Raw genomic sequence first — 23,854 nt, 5'->3', positions numbered from 1 at the left:
ATAGGAAACCAATTATATTGAAACATGATTATCAGACTATTTTAAATGAGCTCAGAAACCCCAGCTTCCAAATCCCTGCAGTATTTGGTTTGGTGCAGGGAAGGTGATCTATCATACTTTTAGTCTTTATCGTGGTGCTGTGAGATGGAAATTGAACTTGGCCCTAAGTACTCTGTCACTAACTGGTTGCATGGCCTTGGGCCAGTCCCTTAACTCTTCTGCCCACCAGTCTTCTGTCATTCAGTTGTTTAGTCTTGTGCAACTTTTCAGTGACCCTGTGGACCATGCTGTCTAGGAGGGTTTTTTGGCAAAGATAATGGAGTGGTTTGCCATTTCCTTCTGCAGTAGATTGAGGCTAACTGAGGTTGACTTGTCCAGGTGTCGGAGGTCAAATTTGAACTCAGATCTTCCTGACTCTAGCTAGGTCCAGCGCTCTCTCCATTGAGCTATCTAACTGCTCTGATCACCAGTTTACTCATCTATAAAATGAGACTAATGCTTGCTCTATTTACCTCTTAGGTAAAGTGGATCAAATGAGGTAATGGATAGGAAATTTCATTCAAAATTATAAAGCATTTTACTATTATTATGTGGTATTGTAAACTTCCATTTTGTACTAACTAGGTTGTGTAATCAGAAAATGAGTAGGCAAAGGGAGAAGAGAAATAAACAGCAAGGCACTTGTTTTTTTCGTTCTCCTCTGGGGTTGGTTTGCCCTAAACCAGAGAAGGTGCGGTCATCGTTAGTTGCTGCCTAGAGGGTTAGCTGGTTAGTGCTGAACCGCCCTGTACCTCCCTGTTAAATTGCCTTTTCCTTTGTTGAGACTGCAGAGTCCCCATTTCACCTCCCTTTGAGTGGGGAGGGGGATTGGAGTGAGGCCCATCTGCCCGCAGGAGATGTGGGAGTGACTGGGGCTAAGGTAGCTGATGGGTAGATTAGGAGCTCAGTCTTGGTGGCTAAGATTCCTATTCTTTCCCTCTCATCCACCCCTACCCCCTTCTCTCTCTTCTCCCTCCCCTGTCTTCCCCTTTCTTCCCTATTCTCCCCCATCTTTCTCTTCTCCCTTCTCCCCGCTTCCCTTTTTCCCCTTCTTTCCCCCCCCCTCCCTGCCTCCTTTTTCTCTTTCTCCCCCACTTTTCTCTCTCCTCCCTCCCTTCCTCTCTCCCTCTCTCTGCACGGTACTTGCTCATTCCCACTCAATGCCTTATAAGTCCTGGGTTTTGCAGGCTTCATTGCTGCATTCCATCAGCCTGGCGTCAAGTGGCCCAGCTCTTGGGGGAGGATGGAGAGAGTAAAGCACAGCTAGGCAGTCTGGGACATGTCAAACATGGGACCTGGGGGTGGGGTGGGGAGGGAAGCGCAGGGAGGAGGGAGTAAACCACCCTTCAGTGGTTTACTGAATAAAGGATTTCAAGGTATTCCCGAGGGACCCTGCCTTAGGACTCCTGAGGGTGTTCCTGACCTTCTCTCTATCCCCCCTTACCTTCCTGGTACCCAAAAGAAAACCTTAGAGTTGCAGGTCTTCTCTGCCTCTTGGGAGGTGTGTTTGAAAGATGGGCTTCTCGATGAAGGATTGGAGCAGACTAAATAAAGATTGGCCTTCCTTCCTGGACTCCATTTATTCACTCCTTGCATCGGCCTTCCTGGGCGCAAAGTTATAGAACTTTATTCCCTAGACATTTGTAGAGGCTTCAGAGATGAACTCAGTCCTTTTCTAGCTGAAATACATGCGTACAGTTGTTGAGCTGTTTCGGTCGTGTCCAACTTTTCGTGACCCCATTTGGGGTTTTCTTGGCAAAGATATTAGAGTGGTTTGTCATTTCCTTCTCAAGCTCATTTTACAGGTAAGGAAACTGAGGCTTGCAGGGTTAAGTGACTTGCCTAGGGTCACACAGCTAAGAAGCGTCTGAGACCAGATTTGAACTCAGGAAGATGTCTTCCTAACTCCACACCCAGCACTCTATCCACTGTGCCACCTAGCTGCCCATTATACACATGCCTATATGTGTACCTATTTAGTATGCATCCATATATGTATATTTATCTCCGTATTTATACGTAGATGTGTGTGGTATGTGGTATGTATATATAATGCGTATGTGTGGATACATATATACTGTGTCAAGAGTGGGGACCTGCAGCCTTGAGGCCCTGTGATTGAATCCAAACTTGACTTGGATTCAGTCAGAGGGTTGCACCTGAGAGCCACATGTGGTCTCAAGGCCACAAGGTCCTCACTCTTGTACTACTCTTATTATATATTGTATATATGTAAGCCTAGTATAAATATATTATTAAAATATACAGAATACTAGTATCTTTATCTGGAAGGAAATTTGAGTAACCCTAGTTCTACCTACTTCTTTTTAACTGATTTCATGAGTTATGAGAGTCAATGTGAGGGAGAGGGGAGAAGGAGGAAGGGGAAAAAATTTGGAACTCAAAAGTTTTTTTAAAAACTGAATGTTAAAAATTGTCTTTACATGTAATTGGGGAAATTTTTTTTTTTAAAGGTCAGTGTTGGGGAAAGTGAGAACACTAGACTCAGGCGATCCAAGCCTGGTTGAATCCAGGCTGACTTATCGGCTGTGACTTTGTTCAGGTCAATTCCTATCAGCATCTTAATTTAACTCTAATCTGTAAAATGGGGATAACAGTTACACTGCCTCCCTCACAGGGCTTGACTGTCAGCAAACATTTATTGTGTGCTTACTGTGTGTCAGGCTTTGTGCTTGGAAGGAAAAACCTTTATATGCACTGTGACGCTGAGCTGTTGTTATCCCTGGTGAGGAAACAGGGGAAGTGACTTACCCCAGTACAGCTGAGCTGGGCACAGGCCCTTAATAGCCCAGTCTGGTGTTCTGCTCCTATCACACTGCCTATATGGTGCAGTGGAAAGGGACTACTGGATGGGTCATCCACACTCAGTGTAGACAATGGAGTGTGGAGCCAAAGAACTGGAGGCTCACTTGTGTGTGACCCGATGGCTTCCAGAGAAGTATTTTTAGGTGGAAAGGAAGGGATTTCTTCCTTGGAAGACCCAGTAGGGAATGAGTGGTCCTCCCTCTTCAGTTCCTCGCCCAAGCAGGGGAAAGAAAACATAAGCCTTATGCAATGGTTTTTAGTGACTTTTTCAGAACATTTTTCCCTCCTTCCATGCCCCAAATTTTATATAGCAGTACAGCTTGAGGCCTGGGCATTGAGGAAGGATATAGGAGGAGCTTATAAGAGGATTGTTTTTCCCTTTTCTTCAATATGTTCTTCAGTATGCCTCCCTCCATCCTAAGTGTTTCTGGTTCAGATAATCCTCTGTGGCCTAAAGTTGAACCCCAAGCTGGGTTGAGATGAGGGTGTGAGAGTTAGGGGGGGTGTAATTTGCTAAATCCAGACTTTCCCTATAACTGAGTTTGCATAAAATAAACTCTTGGGAAGGTTCTGTACTTTCCAGAATAATTCCCTGGAGGATTCTTCAGTGATAGGTATTTAAAATAGTCAAGTCAGAAAACATTGATTAAGCCCCTAATATGTGCTAGTCACTGTGCTAATTACCAGGTATACAAAGAAAGATTTTAAAAAAATAAACAAAAAAAAACCAAACTCGTCCCTGTGTTCAGAAAGCTCGTTAATAGAGAGACAAGCCAAAAACTGTGTACAAACAAGATCTGTGTAGGATAAGTTGGAGCTGATCTTAGAGGGAAGGAGTTGGGATTTTGGCTGGGATATGGATAAAGTCAGGGAAGCAGAGAGGTGGAAAGGAGGAGGCAAGAAATCCACACAGGGGGAGAGCCAGCAAAAATGCCCTGTCAGGAATTGGCATGTCTGTGGGAGGAAGTGTGAGGAGGCCGGGGTCACTGCTCTGAGGAGTGAAGAGAAAGACTGGGAAGACAGGAGACCAGGTGGCAGAGAACACAGGGCATGGCACTTGGTCGGAAGCTTAATCCATGTTTATTGATTGGTGTTTCCGAAAGATGTGACTTATGCAACTATATATATGTGTATGTGTGTGCATATAATATTATTATTATATAACATGATACTAAATAATATTAATATTATTTATATATTAAATAAATATACTGTTAAAATATAGAGAATATTACTATCTTTATTTGGAAGGGAATTTAAGTAACCCTAGTCCGTCCTACCTTCTCTTAACTGATTCTGTAAGTTAGAAGAGTCAGTGTGAGGGAAGGGGAGGTAGGAGGGAGGGAAAAAATAATTAAAACTCAAAAGTTTTTTTTAAATGAACGTTAAAAATTGTCTTTACATGTAATTGGGATTTTTTTTTTAAAGAGTCAATGTGAGGGAATTGAGAACACTATAAACTCAGGAGATCTAAATCTAAGATCTAAGAGATCTAAGTATATATGTATGTAGGTATATATGTACATACACCCACACATGTTTATCTGTGTGTGTGTGTCTAGTATATAATAATATAGTTCACCTCTGAAGTGCTTTAAGATTCTACCCAAGGCTTTATATTCACAACAACCCTGTGAGGGAGGTTATACAGATAGCAGTGCACTCATTTTACACCCCACGGCTTCTATGTTAAACAAACTTCACCTGGGTGCACAACTCTCTCCATCGGCCATGCCAGCCCTCATATTTTTTGAGAGGGCAGTAAGACATTTGGCCATTGGGTAGGGTGCTGGCTTGCTGTAACTCTTTAACTGTGTTGGGGAAAAGTGTAGCTGGACCTGAAACCCCTGAATGTTCACTCTATCGTGTTCAGTTAGTGAAAAAGTAGCTCCTGTGTGCAGGTAATCACACTTTGTGACCCTGGTCTGAGTTCAAATATGATCTCAGACGCTTACTAGCACTGTGGCCCTGGGCAAGTCATTTAACCTTGTTCTGCCACTGTTTCTTCATCTGTAAAGTGAGAGTAACCTCTCAGATTCCTTCCGCTCTAAATCTGTGGTTAAATCCTAACTTTGGGATTGCCTTACAACTCAGAAATCCAGACCAAGATCTTATCAGAGACCATGAGTATTCCCAGTTATCAACCTAAAATGTTATGGGAAGCCAGACTCTCTGTAATTGTTTGTAAGCTTTTGGGGAAGTTATACATGTTTTTAACCTGTGCTACCTCAGAAACAGGCTTTCTTTATCGTTTTGGTGTTCTGGATCCCTTTGGCAGTCTGAAGCCTGTGGACCCATTCTCAGAAGGATTTTTTTAATTACATAAAAATGATATACATGGACATACAAAGAAAACCAGTTACATTGAAATGCAGTTGTCAAAACAAGTTCATGGATCTCACGTTAAGAACTCCCTTCTAGAGGGGAAAAAAGTTTTACTCCCCCGCCCCTTTTTTAAAAACAGATTTAAAACTTGAGAGATAGAAGGCACCTGAGTTCATTTAGTCCAACCCCTTCATTTACGGAGGATGAAGTTGAGACCCACACAGGTTAAGTGACGGACTTAAAGTTTTACTGACACTCTTTCCTCGCTTTTTGAAAAATATCATTGTCATATCCCAGTGACTTCTTATCCTGGCCTCAATAGAATCCTTCCTTGTTACCAATCAGCACAGTGACCGTGTGTAGAAATGTGAGCCTCGCTCTTCAGCTGTGGTCTGCCAGCTCCATAGCTTGGGAGGCATGCTTTGTCATCACTCCTCCAAACTCAAGTTTAGACAGTAAGGGTTTTTCCCAAAGTTTCAGAAGCAGACCTTGGTTAGGAGCAGAGCTGGGGCTAGAACCCAGGTCTTCCAACTCCTCACCCAGGACTCGGTCCCTACCCTTCCCGCCTCCCTTTGTCCCTGCAAACCATGAGGGCTCTAGAAAGAGCTGTGGACGAAGTGCCACGCCACCTGGCTTCAAATTTTAGCTCTTTGGCTAACCAGTTTTCTGAACTTGGGTCAGTAATAACTAGTATTTTGTGTTGCACTTAAAGTAGGTTTGCAGAGCACGTTATGATGTCTCATTGTATTCTCACCATAACTTTGGGAGGTAGGTGCTGTTTCTATCCTCATTTTACAGATGAGGAAACTGAAGTAGAGACTAAGTGACTTGACTAGGGCCCTATAGCTCTCTGGGTCTCAGAACAGATTTGAACTCAGATCATCCTGACTCCAGGTCTAGTGCTCTGTGCACTGTGGCATCAACAGCTTCCTTGACCCTGTCTGAGCTTCCATTATTTTATCAGTAAAGTGGGAATAGCCGTACCTGTCCTGGAAGCTGTTTTTACTAGGGGATGGGCAGGATAGAGAGCTCATAACAATGGACTTACTTGTTTGATGACTTAATTTATCAAGTGCTTACACAGTGCCAGGCAATCTAAGTACTAGGGATGCAAAGGTAAGCAAGAACATGGTCCCTGCTGCCTAAGAACCTCACATTCTAGTGTAGACAAGACATGAGACTTGTCTGGAAGGGAGGTAGGAGGGCCTTCTGCAGTAGGTGGGGTTTTAGCTTTTTTTAAATTAATATTGCTTTCTCTCTGTCCCTCCCACCTCCCCTCTACTCTTAAGTAAAACAAAGCCCTTGTCATAAGTAAGCATAGTCAGGCTAAACAAATCCCTGGATTGGCCATAAAAATTCTTGATTCTGCATGTGTAGTCAACAATCAGCTCTGTCAGGAAGGGGGTAGCATTCTTCTTCATCAGTCCTCTGGAGTCACAGTTAATTGTTGTTGGAGTTCTTGCAACTTCGAAAATTGTTCAGTTTTTACAGTGTTGTATAAATTACTCTCCTTGTTCTGATTTGAGCTGAACCTTAAAGGAAGCCAGGGGAAGCTAAGAGGTCAAGAAACACTGAATTAAGCATCTACTGTGTGCTATGGACTCTACTAGGCACTGGGGATACACAGGAAGACAAAAAATAATTCCTGCTCTTGAGGAGCTTGATCTAATGGAGGTAGTGAGAAGGGAGCGAATTCAAGGTATGGAGGACATAGCAAGCCAGGAGACAGAACAGAGTGAGTAACTAAATGTAGAAGTAACTGAATCTTCGAAGGGAGTAACGTGTGAGAACACTGAAGGGAGGGAGGGGTCTCCATGGCCTGCTTAGTGAGCCGGGCTCTGCCCTCTGGGCATTGTTGTTAATAAGACAGTCAGGAGGTTGTGGGGCCAAAGAAAGAGAAAGCATTGTATCTCCAATGACCAGTCAAAATGCTCCGTCATAGGATTAAGTGTAGTAGAGGGGACTTCAAGATTAGGGTTTAGTCATAGCTGCAGAGCTGGAAGGAGCCTTAGAGGTTATTAAGCCCAATTTTATTTTCTAGATTAGTAAACTGAGGCCAAAGGTAGTGAGGTGAGTTGCCTGTGATATAGATAGTATAGATAGTAAGTAGAAGAATCTGGACTTGAACCCAGTTCTTTGGTCTTTAGATCCAGTGCCCTGCCACAGCATCTACCATAACTGCATCTCCCCTCTGAGACATCAACCAGTGATCTAGAAACATGGCTGAGACAGCTGGAGTCGGATGATCATGAGTGTGGGCACGTGCTGGGAAAGAGGGAAGCTTTTAGTGCTAAGAGCTCTAAGACATGAAGTAATCTGTCTGTAAGAGTTAGCGCTGCTCACTGAACTGCCCAGCCTGGAGGGTCAGCTGGGTGGAGGCAGCCCACCACCTCCCCTCCCCAGTAATTTTGCTAATAAATATATCCAAGTCAACTAGTTACCTAGGCATGCGTATGTATATACACCTTTGCTGTGACTTGAGCGTCCCATGGAGTGACATTTCCTGAACTGCTGCCTGGAATCCCATTTTAGTCGTCCTTTTGGGATAAACATTGTCCTTGTTATAAAGGGCTTCCTTTTAAAATGGGAATTCTACCTCCCTCCAATCTGTTAAGTCACCAATGCTTCAGTGTAACAGTATATCTAATGACTTCTGTGTCTGGTAGAGAGAGAAAGGTCCTAGGAAAAAGAACCCATGAAAAGTGATTTTCTCCTCTCCCCACTCCCAAATTAAAGATCATGGTCAAAGGAGAGAAGTGATGAATTATTTTTTCCATCTGCCTGGGGGCATTTGCAGATTGGATTTTAGTGAGTAAGACTGCTTCCTTCTCTTCCTCTTTACCACGCCCTGCCCCCCCCCCCCAAGGAAATGAAGGAAGGAATTAAAAAAAAAAACAGGTGAAAAATACCACAGATGGCTCCAGTTTTAAAGAGAGCCGATGGCATGTGTGACCACTATCTTTTCACCCCTACTCAGGGGACATGTTGGAGAGGGTCAAACCTGGGATAAAACCTGGAACAAATCTGGTCCCTCCTAGAGCATGAGGAAAAGAGCCATTTTGCCCTGTAAAGTGGTCCAAGTTAGATACTCCCACCCTGATGGTGGATATGAGAAGAGGGCTGGCTGACCTCATTGGAAAATACTGTTCTGAAGTTATTTGGAGATTCTCAGTCCTGTAGTAATCCCTTTCCCACTAGCCTTTTTGGGCCCATATTCAGGGGCTCGGATCTGGAGGTAAGCTTAGGAGGCATCTAGTCTGATATTTGTCCTCTCCCCATTAATTGACAAGACACCTGAGGCCCAGAGAGGTGATGTGATTGACCAAAAGTCACATGGGTAGTGACAGAGCCAGGAATCAATCCAGGACCCAGTGACTGAGCTCAGTCGTCTTTCCATTGGACCACATTGTGCCAGGATGAGGTCTGGCTTCCTCCCTTTAACTTTTAAGCTCCATTAAATAAAACATTCTATAGGTTATGTATTTGTTTATCCTTATTAATGAAGGATCATTGATCTGGGAAATAACTTGAGGTCTTGTCTCGGTTGTGTTATTAATTAGCAGTATGACTTTCCTCAGATCCCTTCACCTTTTTAGATGAAGAGTTTGAACTGAGCTCTGAAGTCCTTCTGGGCTTGGACAAGTCTGTTTATTCTCTTACTCTCCTACCTGTTCTACTTTGACAGCCATTTTGGTTTGGGAGCTTTATGCTTATCAGTCTCTTGAAGCTAAGTTTATATATACCATCCCACCTTCCAGGTGGGTGTTGTCTAAGAGGCACCCAGGACAGACTCTAAGAGAAGGCTAAACCTTCCCGTAAGACTGGTTTCCTTTCCACTACTACTTGTCTGATTTTGGTTAGGGAGGTGGGGAGTGGATGAAAGCAGATGAAGGCCAGCATGAGCCTATATTGTTGCCCCTCCTCTATGCCTACCAGTAAAACATGTGAGTATGAAGTGGGAATAGCATGTCATGGTATAATGTAGGTTCACATCCCACTTGTTTCTTGGGCAAGGCTAGCTGGATGGTCTGTTGAGATCCCTGCCTGGGCTCCTGTTGTTGAGAAGGGAGTACAAAAAGTTCCTCCGCTCCGGGGGTTTATTCCCAGTCAGTTTGGGTAGTTGAGATTTAGGGTGTGTGAAACCACTAGAGAAATACTCTTATCCTGGCCTCTGCTGCACAGACAGCAGATGCTGTCTAGGAGGGAGGGCAGGGAAGGGCTTCAGTGGGCAAGGAAGGCTTCCTAGAAGAAGCTGGTTGTGTTTAAGGACTGGGGACAGAAGTCTGGATGGAATGGGAGCTTCATGATCAATGAGCTCCTAGAGACATGTTTGAATATTCTGAGAGTCAGAGACCCCCCCCCCCCCAACCCTCCATATTTTTCCCAGAATACTGTTTTGCTGGTAGCAAAAGATTATAGTCTTAACTACCTAGATGTTTGCTCTAACAGTCACTGTTTCCTGTTTCTACACATAGAACCTTTCATGGTTTCCTCCTCTTCCCCCAACTCCTCCTGTGAATTCAGAGCTATCCCTCATTCAAAGACCTGGCCTTCCAACTTCTTCACCTACAGGATATTGTACTAGAGCGGCTTTTTCCCCTCCTCCTTACGGGCTCTGCTTAACTGGATCCTAAGAATTCCTCTGGCTAATGGAATATCTCCTACTGTATTATGTTCCCCTTTACTCTCCAGTACACACAACCTTAACAGCATCTGTCACAAGGACTTAGTCATGGGCCTGTTCAGAAGGGCCATAGGGGAGGTGTTTCTCAATGGTAGTTTTTGCTGAGTTTTGCCTGTTTCTGGGTAGATGATTGAATTGGGCAGTAGATGCCTTTGTGCGTCTATTACAGGGGTCTTTGCAGTGCCCAGGGGTCTGGGAGCTGCCAGGCCTGCCTGTCCTAAGCCCTGGCATTCAAGCAGTCTTAAGCCCTATTGGTCTCATGCTGCTCATGTGGCCTGGGCTGAAGCAGAACAGAAAGAAGGGGTGGGGGTTACATGGGGGAAGGTGTGCAGAAGAAAGGAGTGCCCTGCGTCTCTCTGTTCTGGTTGGGATGTCTGGGGAGCCATTGGTCCTGAGTGAGGCATTTGTACTTCTGGGGTGGGTTTTACTTAGCTGTTTTTGTTTCCCTGGGAGGATTGGGGTGGGAGTAGGGGGATTGATAGTCTGAGGTGAAAGACTAAAAGTGATTTAAGAAGAAACGTTTTCCCTGAAGACATCAATTTACAAAACCATCATTAGAGAAAATGGAGAAAATCTCAGCTCGGACACCACCTGTCTGTCATTTCACTGATGGACTTCAGGGGACCGGATGACTTCTATTGTCCTTTCTAGTTATAATCTAAGATACTGAGTGCTTGTCTCCTTCCTGGACACCTGAAAGTTATGTAATATTCTAATTTATGCAAGATTTCTGCTTCTTAGTGTTGTCACATCCATATTCTCACTTGATACTCCCAATCAGCATTGACTTTATTATCCCTGTTTGACTGGAAGGGTAGAGGGGAGTGACATGATTTGTCCCACTTTTTTATGGCTAGTTTTTGGTATAGGGCTGAATAGAATCCAGGCAGTATCTGGACTACCAGTCCTTTGTTTGCTTCACTACTTTGTAATATTACCGTATTAGCCCTGGTGCCTTTTATTTTCTATGTTAACTTTTTTTTTATATCACCTTTATTTCTAAATGCATCCTTTCCTGCCCTCACATACTTAGAAAGCTATCCCTATGACAAAGAAAATAAAAGGAAGAAAATGCAGTTCAGTAAAACGAATAAATTCATCAGCTGAGTCAGATGTTAAATATAGTGCTCTGTACCCATAGCCCCCCAACTCTAAGAAGAAGGGATGGAGATACATTTTCTTATCTCTTCTAGGAGGCTCCAAGCTTGGTCATTTTAATCAGCATTTCCCTTTGTTTCCTTCCTTCCCCCTCCTCATGTATTTTGTTTTTCTAGCTCTTCTTATTTCACCCTGAATCAGTCCATATAAGGCTTTCCAAGTTTCCCATTCTTCGCATTCATCATTTCTTATGGGACAGCATGTTCCAGGCAAGTCAAACCCTTACCACCACCACCTTGAGACCGCCATCTCCCCTCACACCCTGAAAGAGATGTCCTAGGACCCTGAACCCAGAGGCCCTGGGGAGTAGCAATACATCTAGCCAGGTGACCAAGTACATTTTGGGAAACAGCCCCTGTAATGAGCAGCCTCTCCCCTGCAAGGGATACCCTCACAGCTCCTGAAGACCCCAGAAGGGAAGTTCTTAGCACCAAAGTCCTTGTGTCAGCTAAGTGTCAGAAACTGATAAGATTTTTATGAGTGGAAATGACATGAAAGGAGATGACCATCTGCTTTGCTGGAGAATGTGCCCTTAGACCATGGTACCTCTCCATCTGACTACGTGTTGTCCCTTTCATTAGAACGACAGCAAATCGTTCGTAACTTCAGTTAAGGCTTTTTTGTTCATTCAAACACAATTTGTTGAGTCATTTCTCAACCATGAACATCCATCTACTCTCTTTCTAGTTCTTTGCCTACCACCAGAGGCTTTTAAAAGTGTATTTGGGACTTTTCTCTCTTTGACCTCCTTGGGTCCTAGCACTGAGGTGGATCTCTAGATTAAAGGCAGGATCCTGCTAGAGTCAACTCCAGCTGGCTTGTGGGAGCCTGTTAAATTTTCATTGTGAGTATTTGTACCTGGAAAATCCGACAAACTGTGACCAATCAAAGTTTGATTTACTGTTTTGTGGATTGTCTAGATTTAAGAAGGTAATAGAAAAAATTTTGGTAATGCAGAATAAGTTTGAAAATCATGTTAAGAGCCACTTTTTTGCTTTGTTTTCTTTTGTTTTTACCCCCAAAGAACGAGTTGTTGAACATTTATGACCATAGCACTGAAAAGGTTATGGGTATTTTTAGTCACTCTGTTGGCCTAATTCCAAACTATTCTCCGGGATGGCTGGACCAGCTCATAGCTCCACCAAGAGTATGTATTAGCACTACTGCCTTTTAGCAATGGGACTTTGATTTCCCCGAGGAATTCTGTTAGGATCTGAAGAGACAGTTTGTCTTAGTTAATAATAGAATGTTGGATTTGGAAGTCAAGAAGACCTGAGTTTCATTCCCATTTCCTGTAATTCCTAGCTATGTGACCCTAGGCAAATCACCTAGTCTCAGTTCCTTCCTGTAAAATGGGATTGATAACACTAACTTTATAAAGATCCTACAGCCTGTAACAAGTCATTTGAATGGTGATAGTAATGATAATGATTAGTTTACCTGATCCCAGGTACCAAAACAGTTTTTCAGCAAATATAGAAGCAGAGATTCCTTCTTTTATGGATTCACCCTTGAGAATGGCCACCTCCCAGCTCCCCCAGATGGCTTAGGGTGGGGGGTACTGGCTCCATATGTCAGCAGGGTTAGATTTAAGGGGCTGTAGTGCCCAGATGAGTTCTAAAGTCCTAATGTTTCCCTGAAAACAGGAGGTCATAATGAAGGTTCCATTTTTACATGCTAGGAGAAAGGTAGCAGATCCTACTTGGTATTCCCCAAGGGCTAGTCATCTGTCACACACTGACCCTCAAGAAACTGAAATCTTTTCCTCACCTATTATGGCCAGAATGCCTTTCCTCTGATCTATAGGTGTCTACATATATTTTTTTGTTATTTGCTCACGTCTTCCCCCATTAAAATATGAGCTTTTCTGGTTTTATCTTTGTAACCATTTGTGCTTTAAGGTGGGGCAGCTAGGTGGCACATTGGATGGAGCACTGAGCTTATCTTCCTGAGTTCAAATCTGGTCTCAGACACTTACTGGTTGTGTGACCTTGAACAAGTCACATAACCCTGTTTGCCTCAGTTTCCTCATTTGTAAAATAAACTGGAGAAGGAGATAGCAAACCTCTGCCAAGAAAACACCAAATGAAGTCACAAAGAACAGGACAGGATTAACACAAGTGCTTTTAAGATGGACCAAGTCCAATTCTTGGTCTCTTACTTGGCTGTCACCTAATCCTAGCTAAAGTGTCAATTGATAATTATTAACCTGTAGTAGTTCTTGCTAAGGATTTTAATAGGGGAGGAAGTTTGGGTTAATGGTTAAGGCATTGAACTTGACCCAATTGAGGTTTCAGTGCCTGATTAATTCATGAATTTGGGGATGTTTAAGATTAGAATTCCAAAACCGCCTTCAATCTCACCTCTTACCAAAGATCTCTTTGAGCCTTGGTCTTGTCTCTGTCTTTGAGTTAATGTATATGAAACCCTTTACAAGCTCCAAAGACTATATAAATGTGAACTATTATTATTTCTTGATATCATATTATGTAATGTAGCATGGGAAGGGTCCAACCAATAAGCCTTTTTTTCCATTCTGGTTCAGCTCAGAGAGAGTAAAAGAATTAAAATAACTTGTATTTCTGTGGCTCTGAAGGTTTTAAAAAGGACTTTCCTCACAACACCTGTGTGAGGGTGGGCAGTACAGGCCTGATTTGTCCCCATTTTAGAAGTGAAGAAACAACTCCCGAGTCCAAAGGACTTTGTCAGTGTTGCTCCTCGGTAGCAGAACCAGAAACCGAGGCTATGAACTCTGATTCTGTCAACATCTGTACTAACATGTGGTGCCCTGGGTGGGATTCAGAGTACAAAGAAAACTGGGTTTGATTCTCCCCTCATCTGTCAGTGGAACTCTTCCAAAGATGGCTCTAAATTGAAAGGCTGAAGGGGCACCAAGGTGACACAGTGACTAGAACATTGGCCCTGGAGTCAAGAGGATCTGAGTTCAAATCCAGCCTCTAACACTTATTAGCAGTGGGACCCTGGGCAAGTCACTGAATGCTAATTGCTTGGACAAAAAAAAAAAAAAAAAGAGCTGAGCCTTTGACTGGAAAGGCTGTCTCTTCCTCTGCCCCATCCCTCCAGGGGCCTCAAGTTCCTTGGACTAAATTCCACAGGATTATCCTAAGACAATATGGTATAATAGTGACTAGAAGGCTAGTCTTGGAATGGAAAGGACCAGATTCAGATCTCCCCTCAAATGCTTCATAGCAGTATGATCCTGGACAAGTAGCTTCACCTCTGCTAGCCTTAGTTCCCTCGTCTCCACATCCTTATCCCCATTAAGAGAGAATAATACCAGTAATGGCCTCCATCTAGGAGTTGGAGATCAAATGAGAATAAATATATGAAGTGCTTTGCACTTGTGAGATGAATTGTTCTCAGACTTTTTGCCCTCTGGACTGCTTCACACTCCTGAAAAAAAATTATGGAGGGCCTTCTCCCCACCAAAGAGCTTTCGTTTATTCGGATTTTCTCTATTGATGTTTACCATTAGAAATTAAAAGGTATTAATATTATAAAGAATTGACCACACTATTTTGGTCGTGGTTGTATTGGGGGGGGGTGACCCCTGAAGACAGCATGATGTGGTGACAAGAAGCCTGGCTTTGGAGTAGGACCACAGTTCAGATGGAGCTGTGCTGTGACCGCAGCCCTGGGCTAATAGCTTATTTGTCTAGGCCTGTTCCCTTCTCTATAAAACCAGGAGGTACAGTAGATTAGATCTGTAAGATGTTTGCTAGCTCTAAAGCTTGTGAACCTATGAACTCTCTTCCCTTTTTGTAGTTAGGGAACACACAGCTGCCAAGCCTCTCTGAAACCTGACCTGGTGTCAGAGAAGGTGCTAAGCAGAGGGATTTGTTTGGGGCAGGAGGGGGAAGTGCTAAGCAGGCATCAGGAGGAGAGCTTTGAACAGATTGACACAGGACCGGCATGGGGGAGCGGGGGAAGGGGAAGGCCGATTCAGGCAGGTTTGCTTGGACTGTATGGGGATCCTTTTTCTGGGATTTTGGGGTAGAAGTCTTGTATTCATGGGATGTTGGGGAATGAAGCAGGATCAGCAAGGCTTTAGACACTTGCTCACTGATGAGATATTATATAAAATCGGTGCAGAATGATGAGAAGTATTTCTGTATGCTTAACTGGGGTGGGAGGAATCTCAGAAAGCTGTTTTACGTGCTGTGCGATTAAAGCATTTTCATCTCAGAAGAGGCTCCCTGTAACAAACAAGAAAGTGTGAGGAGTGACTTCTAGGAAGTGACTGAAGAGGCCTGTTAAGTGCACCCACAGTATGAGGGAGGGAGGGGGAAAGTCGGGGAAGCCTTCTTGGAAGAGATGGCCTTAGAGCTGGGCTTTGGAAGACAAGTAAGTGGACCAGCTTGCCCAAATAAACGTGTGAAAGTAAGAATCAAAGGGTTTGAATAGTTGAGGGTACAAAGAATCTTTGAGATCATCAAGGGGACACTGATGCCCTCAATATCTTTGCTTAAGACAAAAACCAATTAGGGCCGAGGAGGGAGACAACCTGGCATTTCTTGAATTTGCTTCTCAGGGGCCATCAATTCCAGATGTCTCATTTTATAAATGAAGAAACTGAGGCAGAGATGTTAAATGACTTGTCTTGGGTCACACAGCAAGTGTTTGAGGTGGGATTTGAACTGAGTGCTAGCTCTCAAAGTCATATAAAAATAAATAGTATTATAGATTTAAATATGGAAGGGACCTTTGAAATAATCTAGTCCAGCCAATTCACAGATGAGAAAACTGAGGCCCAGAAAAGGTCTTAGATCTACTTGCTCAGGGTCCCATAGGAAGTAGGTAGGTGTGCCAGCATTTGCACCATGTCCACTGGCCTCAAATCAGTCTTTTTCCTCCTGGGGCAGAAGCTCCACTAGCCCAAGGCACTGGTGCTGGAAGGAGCAAAGGAGCGTTGGCCAGGACTGATGAGAAATGGCAAGTCTGAAGTTGATGCTGCTGCTAGCTCACCAGACAGCCTGGGTGAACCATTTCCCTTCATTTCCTCATCTGTAAGATACAGTGCTAGATCCAATCTCCAAGGTCAGAGGACCACAGATTTAGAGGTAGAAGGGAACCTCAGAGCTGTGCAGGTTTGATACCTCCTTTTACAGGAAAGGAAAATGCAGCTGTGGAGGGAGTTGAAAAGACTTGCCCAAATTCACAGTAAATAGCAGAGTCAAAATTCAAACCCAGGTCCTCAGACTTGAAATCTTTTCCATTGTACTATATGACCTCTCAAGGCAGGATCCCTTGAAGCTCTCACGTTCTCCTGGGACTGGAAGCCTTTCCCAGGGTGGAGAGTACATAGAATCAGAAAATCTTCAGCTTATTGTCCTTGGCTCCCAGCATGCAAGGATGGGTTCCAACCCAAACATACTTCTTTGTGGGTGCTGGTTCTATCCTGTATCCTCTGATGGGTCACTTTCCATTGGAGGAATGAGTATAACTCTCAGAATTTAAAGGAATCCCCTTGGACTTGGGGTAGGGAAATAGCTTCTTCTCCAGCCCAACTGCCAGAACAACCCCTGTTCTTTTCTTTTTTTTGTTTTATATTGTATAGGAACTCGGCCTCTAGTGAGAACTCATCAGTAAGCCTTTGAGCACCTAGACTGTTGTGGTTCAGTCTTTTCGGTCCTGTCTGACTCAGCCTAGGCTGTGTGGAGGCACTATTGGGCATGTGTAGAAGTAGAATACCTATAATCCTTTCTATGAAGGAACTTAGAGTCTCCTTTCAGTAGGATAAAACATACCGCTTGTCAGAAGCTAATTTTACAAGACCTCATATGTGAAAAGTGTCAGATGAGGTGCTCTGAGGTGGATGAGTGTTGTGGGCAGACTTCCTGGGAAGTGCATGAATTAGGCCTTAAGGACAGATTTAACGTGGATTGGCAGAGATAAACATGACTCCAGGTGAGCAGGGAGAGAGGGGGGATGTGGTTTTATTTGGGAAGGGAAAGCCATTTGAGAATATCCATAAGTAATGCAGGCAGCGGGAGGGTGGCATGGCCTAAGCTACGGTTCCTTGAAATGTGAGCAGCCTGATGTTAGCTGCTCATTCCTGTGAAAGCTCTGGATGTCAAATTGGAGGGCTGGCAGCAGTGATGTGTGATGTCACAGAATATAATAGAAGCCAAAGGAGTGCAGAGAAGCTTGGGAAGACTTAGAAGGGTGAAGTGAACAGAACCTAGGGAGGAGAAACCAGCGCCTGCCTTTTCACTTTTACTGGATATGCTGCCTCTTTGTGCACGACAGGCTAGCCAGCTCTCCTTGTGGGCGACTCTCTTTCCTTCTCCCGCCGTGGTACCTTTGTACAGGTGACTTCCTGCATTTCTGCATTTAGCCTTACCAACAACTCATAGCTGTTCTCAGCTTTCTTCAATGCCCAGACAGTTCAGATCCCCAAATTGTACGTATATTCCTCCCCTCTTTCCCCCCCAGTAATTACTGAATACACTTTCTCTCTAGAAATTAATGGATTATTTTGTGTATAAGTAGTAAATAGTAACTGTATCTCTTGGCCAGCAACCCTGAGGGTCTTCCCCTCCCAGTCTGATGTTTTTTTTAAAGGGGCCATCCTGGATGACTCTCATCCCACTCATTCCTGAGACCTATTCACTGAATGTGTGTTACCTTCACTCAAATGAGAAACTGAAAAGACTGTATTAGCCTAAAAGGGCCAGGGCCTCCCACTGCATCCTGGGCCATCTCCAGTTGTCCTGATGAATATCAGGCCACTGGATCCAGATGACTCAGGAGAAGAAAGTGAGGTTGGTGACCTCGCACAGCCCTCCCTCACTGAAATCAAAGTCAACTGCAAATCATGTCATCATTCATTCCCTGATGTCATGGTCCTCTTCAAGAACGAATGACAAACACTGTTACTTTGTGTGTATTTTGTGTTGACTTACCTGGTATATATGTATAATAAGAGTTAAGGGAAGGGACTGTTTCTTTTGGGGGCAGAGAGGATGTTTTTTGGTTGTTGTTTTTTTAAGGACCTTTTGTCTTTATTGATTCATTTTCAGGTTGGGAGGAGGAATCCTGCCTCCTACAGATTGAACCCTCATGTGTGACAAAGCAGAAACTGTGTGACCCAGTGACCACATCTGACCATAGTATGCATATAGCTTTCTGACCTAGTCCCACTTGGCTTCAGGGAGGGAGATGTTACCTGTTCTTTGAGAACTTTATTCATTTTTCAGTTACATTTTTCGGATTTCCTTTCGGAACTCTTGATTTACGTTATTGTTATTATGATAGATAGATAAGATAGATAGATAGATCTGGTCCTGCTTATTTCCGATGTATCTGGCCATGCAAATTTTCTCTTTATGTTAAGGTCTTCATATTTATCATGCAATTCATACTCTTTAGCTTTTTGAAAAAGTCACCTCCCAATTAGTGGATCCTCAGTTTGTCAAATGTTTTTGCTGTCACAAAGAGTGCCACTATTTGGTACGTATTAGGACTTCAGTTTCTGTCTTTGACTTACGTCTGGATTGGACCAAATCACAGTTCCATCAACAGTGTGTCAGAATGCCAGTTTTCTTATGGTCTTTCGGACACTGACTTAGAAGAGCAGCTATGTGGTTCAGTGGATAGATTGTTGGAACTGGAGTTTGCAAGGGCTGAAAATTCAAACTCCAACTTCATGTGCTAACCCTGTAAGTCTGGGAAAGTCACTTACTTTCTCTTTGCCTCAATTTCCTCATCTATAAAATGGGGATAATAATAGCACCCACCTCCCAGGGTTGTTGTGAGAAGCAAATTTGATAATATTTGTAAAGTGCTTACCACAGTAGTTGGCACATAGTAAGTGCTATGTGAGTTTTAACTACTATTACTATTATTATTTTTGTCATTTTGTAGGAGGTGAGATGAAACATTTTTGGCTTTGAGCTCTCGTTGCCTTGTGTATGGTGTGTTTGTCCTTTGTTGCTAAAGACCACGCCATCAGGGAAATGATGACATGACTTGCACTTGACTTTGTTTTGAGTGAGGGAGGGCTGTGCAGGTCACCAGCCTCACTTCTCCTGCAGAGCCATCTGAATCCAGTGACCAGATATTCATCAGGATGACTGGAGATGACCCAGGATGAGGCAATTGGGGTTAAGTGACTTGCCCAAGGTCACACAGCTAGTGCGTGACAAGTGTCTGAGGTGAGATTTGAACTCAAGTCCTCCTGACTCCTATGCTAGTGCTCTATCCACTGCACCACCTAGCTGTCCCTTGTGCATGGTAGGCCTTTAATAAAAGTATGTTGTATTCAACTGGCCGGTGTTTATGGTAGTTTTGTTGTTCATAGCTTTCCATCATGTTTGTGATCCCATTTGGGGTTTTCTTGGCAAAGACACCAGAGTGGTTTGCCATTTCCTTCTCCAGATCATTTTACAGATGAGGAAACTGAGACAAACATGGCTAAGTGACTTGCCCAGGGTCATGCAGCTAGTCAGTGTCTGAGGACAGATTTGAACTCAGGAAGATGAGTTTTTCTGACTCTAAGCCTAACTCTCTGTGCATTGTGCCACTTAGTTGCCCTCCTTTACAGTGGGTACAATAACAATGAAAATAATGCTAACGAGCAGTCAAATTCAGATAAACTTGCAAAGCTTCTGGTGCTAGAGAAGATGAACCACATTTTTCACTTTGGCAGAGAAGTAGGGGTCTACAGGTGTAGACTGTCATAGCTGCTATCATGCAAGTGCTTTGCTTAACCATTTTCCTTTGTTACAAGCAAAAATTCAAGAGGTCAAGTAGGAGGAGTCAATTTAGAAGAGATTGTGGTGTTACCTCAAAGGCATAAAGAAAGCATATAAAGCCGTAGCTATCCAGGTTTTCGCTATTATCCTAGCCCATTTTTTTCTTGCCCCGTCTCTAGGGAAAATAGATCCCATTATGCTAGGTAACACTTCTGCACAGAGTCACTGAAGGGTGAACAGGAATGAGGAGGGTGGTTCAGAAACTGTCCCATGGAGAAAGGTTAGGACTGCGTCATTCACTCAGAGGGGTCTACCTTTTGAAGGCTACTTTACACAGAGGCTCAAGTTTAGTCTTTTTACTAATATGCTATTTTCCCCCCAGCATGGTTGAATTTAAATAGACTTACATATCTCCCAGTTTTGTCTAATCTGGGATTACCATGCCTCCGAGTCATACTTTGCCCATATCCAGAGCTGAAGGATCCTTCCTTCCCACTCCCACTCCCTCTCATTGTTACCCTTAGGAAATTAAATCATACCAGGCTGGATTGTCCATGGCGATTATGAATGAGCCCCAGACTGGGAACCAAGAGGTTCTGTTACTCATCAAGATGAGTCAAGCTCTCTGGGTCTTCGTTTTCTTCATCTACAGGTGATGGAGGTGATGATCTTTTATTGCTACCAGGTAGCTGTAAGGAAACGCAATATAGAGTAGAAATAGGATCTTTCTAGAACTACATCAGTGAGGGGGCACAGTGTGGAATTTGGAGTTGAGAAGTCCTGAGTTCAGAGTCAGCCCCAGATACTAACTGGATGACTCTGGGGTAAGTCAGTCTCTTTGAACCTCATTTTGCTCATCTGTAAAATGAATCTAATAATAGCACCTCCTTCTCAGGGTTATTATTATGTTCACATGAATAATATTTGTAAAATGCTGAGTAGACCTTAAAGTATTATATAAGTGCTGGCTAGTAGTAGTAGTCCTGGATTGGGGGCAGTTTTTTCAGTGTTTAAAAAAAAAGATTTCTTGATTTTTTTTTTTTTTTGCATCATCACTTCCTATGACCCTAAGAGAATTCTCCCCTGTAACAAATAAGTCCATTCAAGCAAACCAATTCACCCCGTTGGTTCTGTCTGAAAATACAAGCCTCCTTCTATACCTCTAGCTCACCCCATCTCTGCTGAGACGCAGGAGAGCATGCTTCCTTGGTCCTTTGGAAGTCATGATTGGAGGCTGCTCTAAGCAGAGTTATAAATGAATGATAAAGCATTTATTAAACACTAGATGCCAGGTCTTATGCTGATCACGAGGGACACAAGACTAAAGGGGAGTTAAAAGGAGGGTGGTGGTATATGAGGCAGCATGCTAGGCCTAAAGGGCCTGAGAGGAGCAGTGTAATAAATTGGATTTGGAAGAATGCTAATATTCCCAAGTAAGAAAGTAAGATAGTATGTATAGGGGGTATGGAGGGTGCTGCCTGAGGTACACTTTCAAGGAAATATTTAGGTTGGAGAGGAGTATATATGAAGTTGGGGAGGGTTTGGCACTGAGTTTTCCTACTGTATCTCATGTTACTCAGACAAAGCCCTCTATTAATCTGATATTAGTAACTATGCCTCCATCAGGGACTTGTTTTGGGTCAAGGAAAGATTGCCACCTGAGAGCTTGGAGGTAAATGGTCTTCCTTTCTTAAAAGATCGACATGGAAAAGGGAGGATTGTCCAGCCTTCGTGGGAGGAGAGAAGACTGACAAAGTCTGAGCTGCGAAGCTAGGGGGAGGGCCTCACTACCCCCTAGAGACAGTCGGGAAATGTTTTCTGTTTCTGAGAACTTGCTGTTCCAGGGTGACAGGGTTGGAGCTGTTTGGGGAAGAGTTTAAAATTAGCCAGAGTGAAGCAGGCGGCCCCATGGAGGGGAGGAGGGGGGAGGCGGGAAGAGAAATAACCCAAGAAGATGGATTCCATGGATCCTCCCCGATTCTTGGTCTTTACCTCATTGTTGACCAGAGCTACCTTCTTTCCCTCCCATTGAGGCAGAGGGAAGGAGTAGAGGGAGAAAGGCATTTCTAACAACTCTGTTCTAACCTAAGCTTGGCCCTCTCAATTCAATCAGTGCCTACAGAAAAGAGAATCGGACCATCCCTGTTGATTTTTCTTACTTTCTCTGTCTGCCATGGGAGATGGCAGGCCAGAACCCATGGCAATTGGTTGCCAAGTTCAGCAGTGAATGTTAGGCAGAAACCTCAAGTTCTAATGCCGGCCCTTTTAATTAGTTCTATAACTCAGCAAGTCGTTCAGGCTTTCTGGGCATCCCTTTTCCTGTTAGTAAAATGAGATTGATAATAATCCATCATACTTAAGGTTGTTAAGATGAGCACAGAGCAACCCTGATAGAGTGGTATGTAATATACACTGGTAACTTCATTCTAACTTCTATTGTTATTAAGATAAAATGGCAGCCTGGCATAGTGAATGGAGAGCTGGCCTTCCAGTCAGGAGGACCTGGGTTTAGGTCTCTCTCAGATATATTGGACTTTTTTTTTCTTTTGACCCTGAGCAAGTCATTTTACCTTCTCAGTGATCAAGACCATTCTCTTAAGACTGGAAATTGGAAAGAAGGGATCAAACTTGAGCACACAGTAGGTGCTTAAATGCTTGTTGACTTGATCCTTATTGGTAGAGGGAATTTGCTCATCAGGATTACTCTAGACCCATGATGTCACAGCTCTAGCCTCTATGGTTATACTCCCACCAACCTCTGCCCACCTCACAAGGGTGTCCTCATTGAAATGAGTTACTTTAAAAGCTTCCTTACCCATTTAAGAGAGCCATATAACTTTGATCTGACCTTGCTCAGGAAGGTGGCAGGCATGGCCTCCCTCTTCTCCAAATACCACCCTTTCTCATTCCATTACGCTCCAATCAACTGTCCCCTTGCCAACCTTTGTAGCACCTTCCCTGAAGTTTTTCTGCATTCAGATTAGGCTGAAGGTTCCTTGAGGGCAGGAAACAAGTCCTTTTCTTCTTAATAGCTCAGTAGCTCTTCTGCAGTCTGGTATGCCATTCTGTTCATGCTTTGAATGAATGAAGCAGTAAACTGGAATTGGGCACCCAAGCCTCCTTGTTGTCTGGCAGCTCTGTGATGAGTTCCTGGGATATTTGACAGTTTACCAGTGCTCACACACTCCCTCCACATTACATCCTGCTTACCCTTAATAACCTACACTTGTGGTTGGCATTAGAGGCCAGGGTTTTGCTTGATCCCTCAAGTATCAAGGAAAATATACAGAAAATAACCTACTGGAAACTTGGACTGGTTCTGCCGCACACTAGTTGGTGTGAACGTGGATATGTCATTTTCTGTAGAATTTTAGAGCTGAAAGGGAATTTGGAAATGATTGCACTGATTAGGGCTTGGTGATCAGGGCTTTGCCTCAGGACGCCAAAATTTAAAGCAGGTATATTCCTTTAGCAAATAGAAACAACTGAGTTTAGCACCCATTAAACAAGAATAATTACTTAAATTTGGAAGCTACCAGTGGGTGGGTGTATCATCTCCCTCCCTATTCCCCTGCTCTAGTTGGGCTTTTAACTGACCCTTTCTTGTTACTTGTTTGCAGAGGTGTTGAGGGTTTTATTGTCGATCCTTTTTGTCCAGAACTTTGCTTTCTAGGTAAGGATAGAGAAGTTAAGAGAGTTTGACCTGTAAGATCAAGGAGTAAGTGGCAGAGTGGGCATCTGAATTGAAATTGTCCGATAGAATAAACAATTTCTGCTGTCCCTTCCTCTTTCTCTGCCTTGGTTTCCTCAATAATCCTCAGAGATTATTTCCAGCTCCTTACATCCTGAGATTCTGGAAGGGCTGGTACACTAAACTGGGAGCTTTGAGATGAGGGACCCTAGGATTTCCCAGAGCCAGACCAAGGAAAGATAGGTCATGGATTAGGAAAGTCTTTTAACTCATAGTCCTATTGGATAATTCACACCCATTTGATTGCTCTTCTGTTCACCGGACTGAGACAGTGTGTCCTGGACTATGATAGGAACAGGCTGGTATTTACTGCAGAAAGGAGAAAATGCTGCAGGCAGCGGATGGCACTTTGTG

At 43.6% G+C, this 23,854-nt stretch overlaps 1 protein-coding gene across 2 annotated transcripts in view; it reads left to right on the top strand.

Moving 5' to 3' along the window:
* RBPMS2 (RNA binding protein, mRNA processing factor 2) overlaps positions 1–23,854 on the top strand; it is a 60,413-nt gene that overhangs the window by 11,875 nt on the left and 24,684 nt on the right. The window lies entirely within an intron of this gene.

The sequence above is a fragment of the Notamacropus eugenii genome, chromosome 1 (assembly GCF_028372415.1).
Source record: "Notamacropus eugenii isolate mMacEug1 chromosome 1, mMacEug1.pri_v2, whole genome shotgun sequence".
NCBI lineage: Eukaryota > Metazoa > Chordata > Mammalia > Diprotodontia > Macropodidae > Notamacropus > Notamacropus eugenii.
The sequence above is the reverse complement of the archived record's forward strand: the minus strand, read 5'-3'. Positions and strand labels throughout refer to the sequence as shown.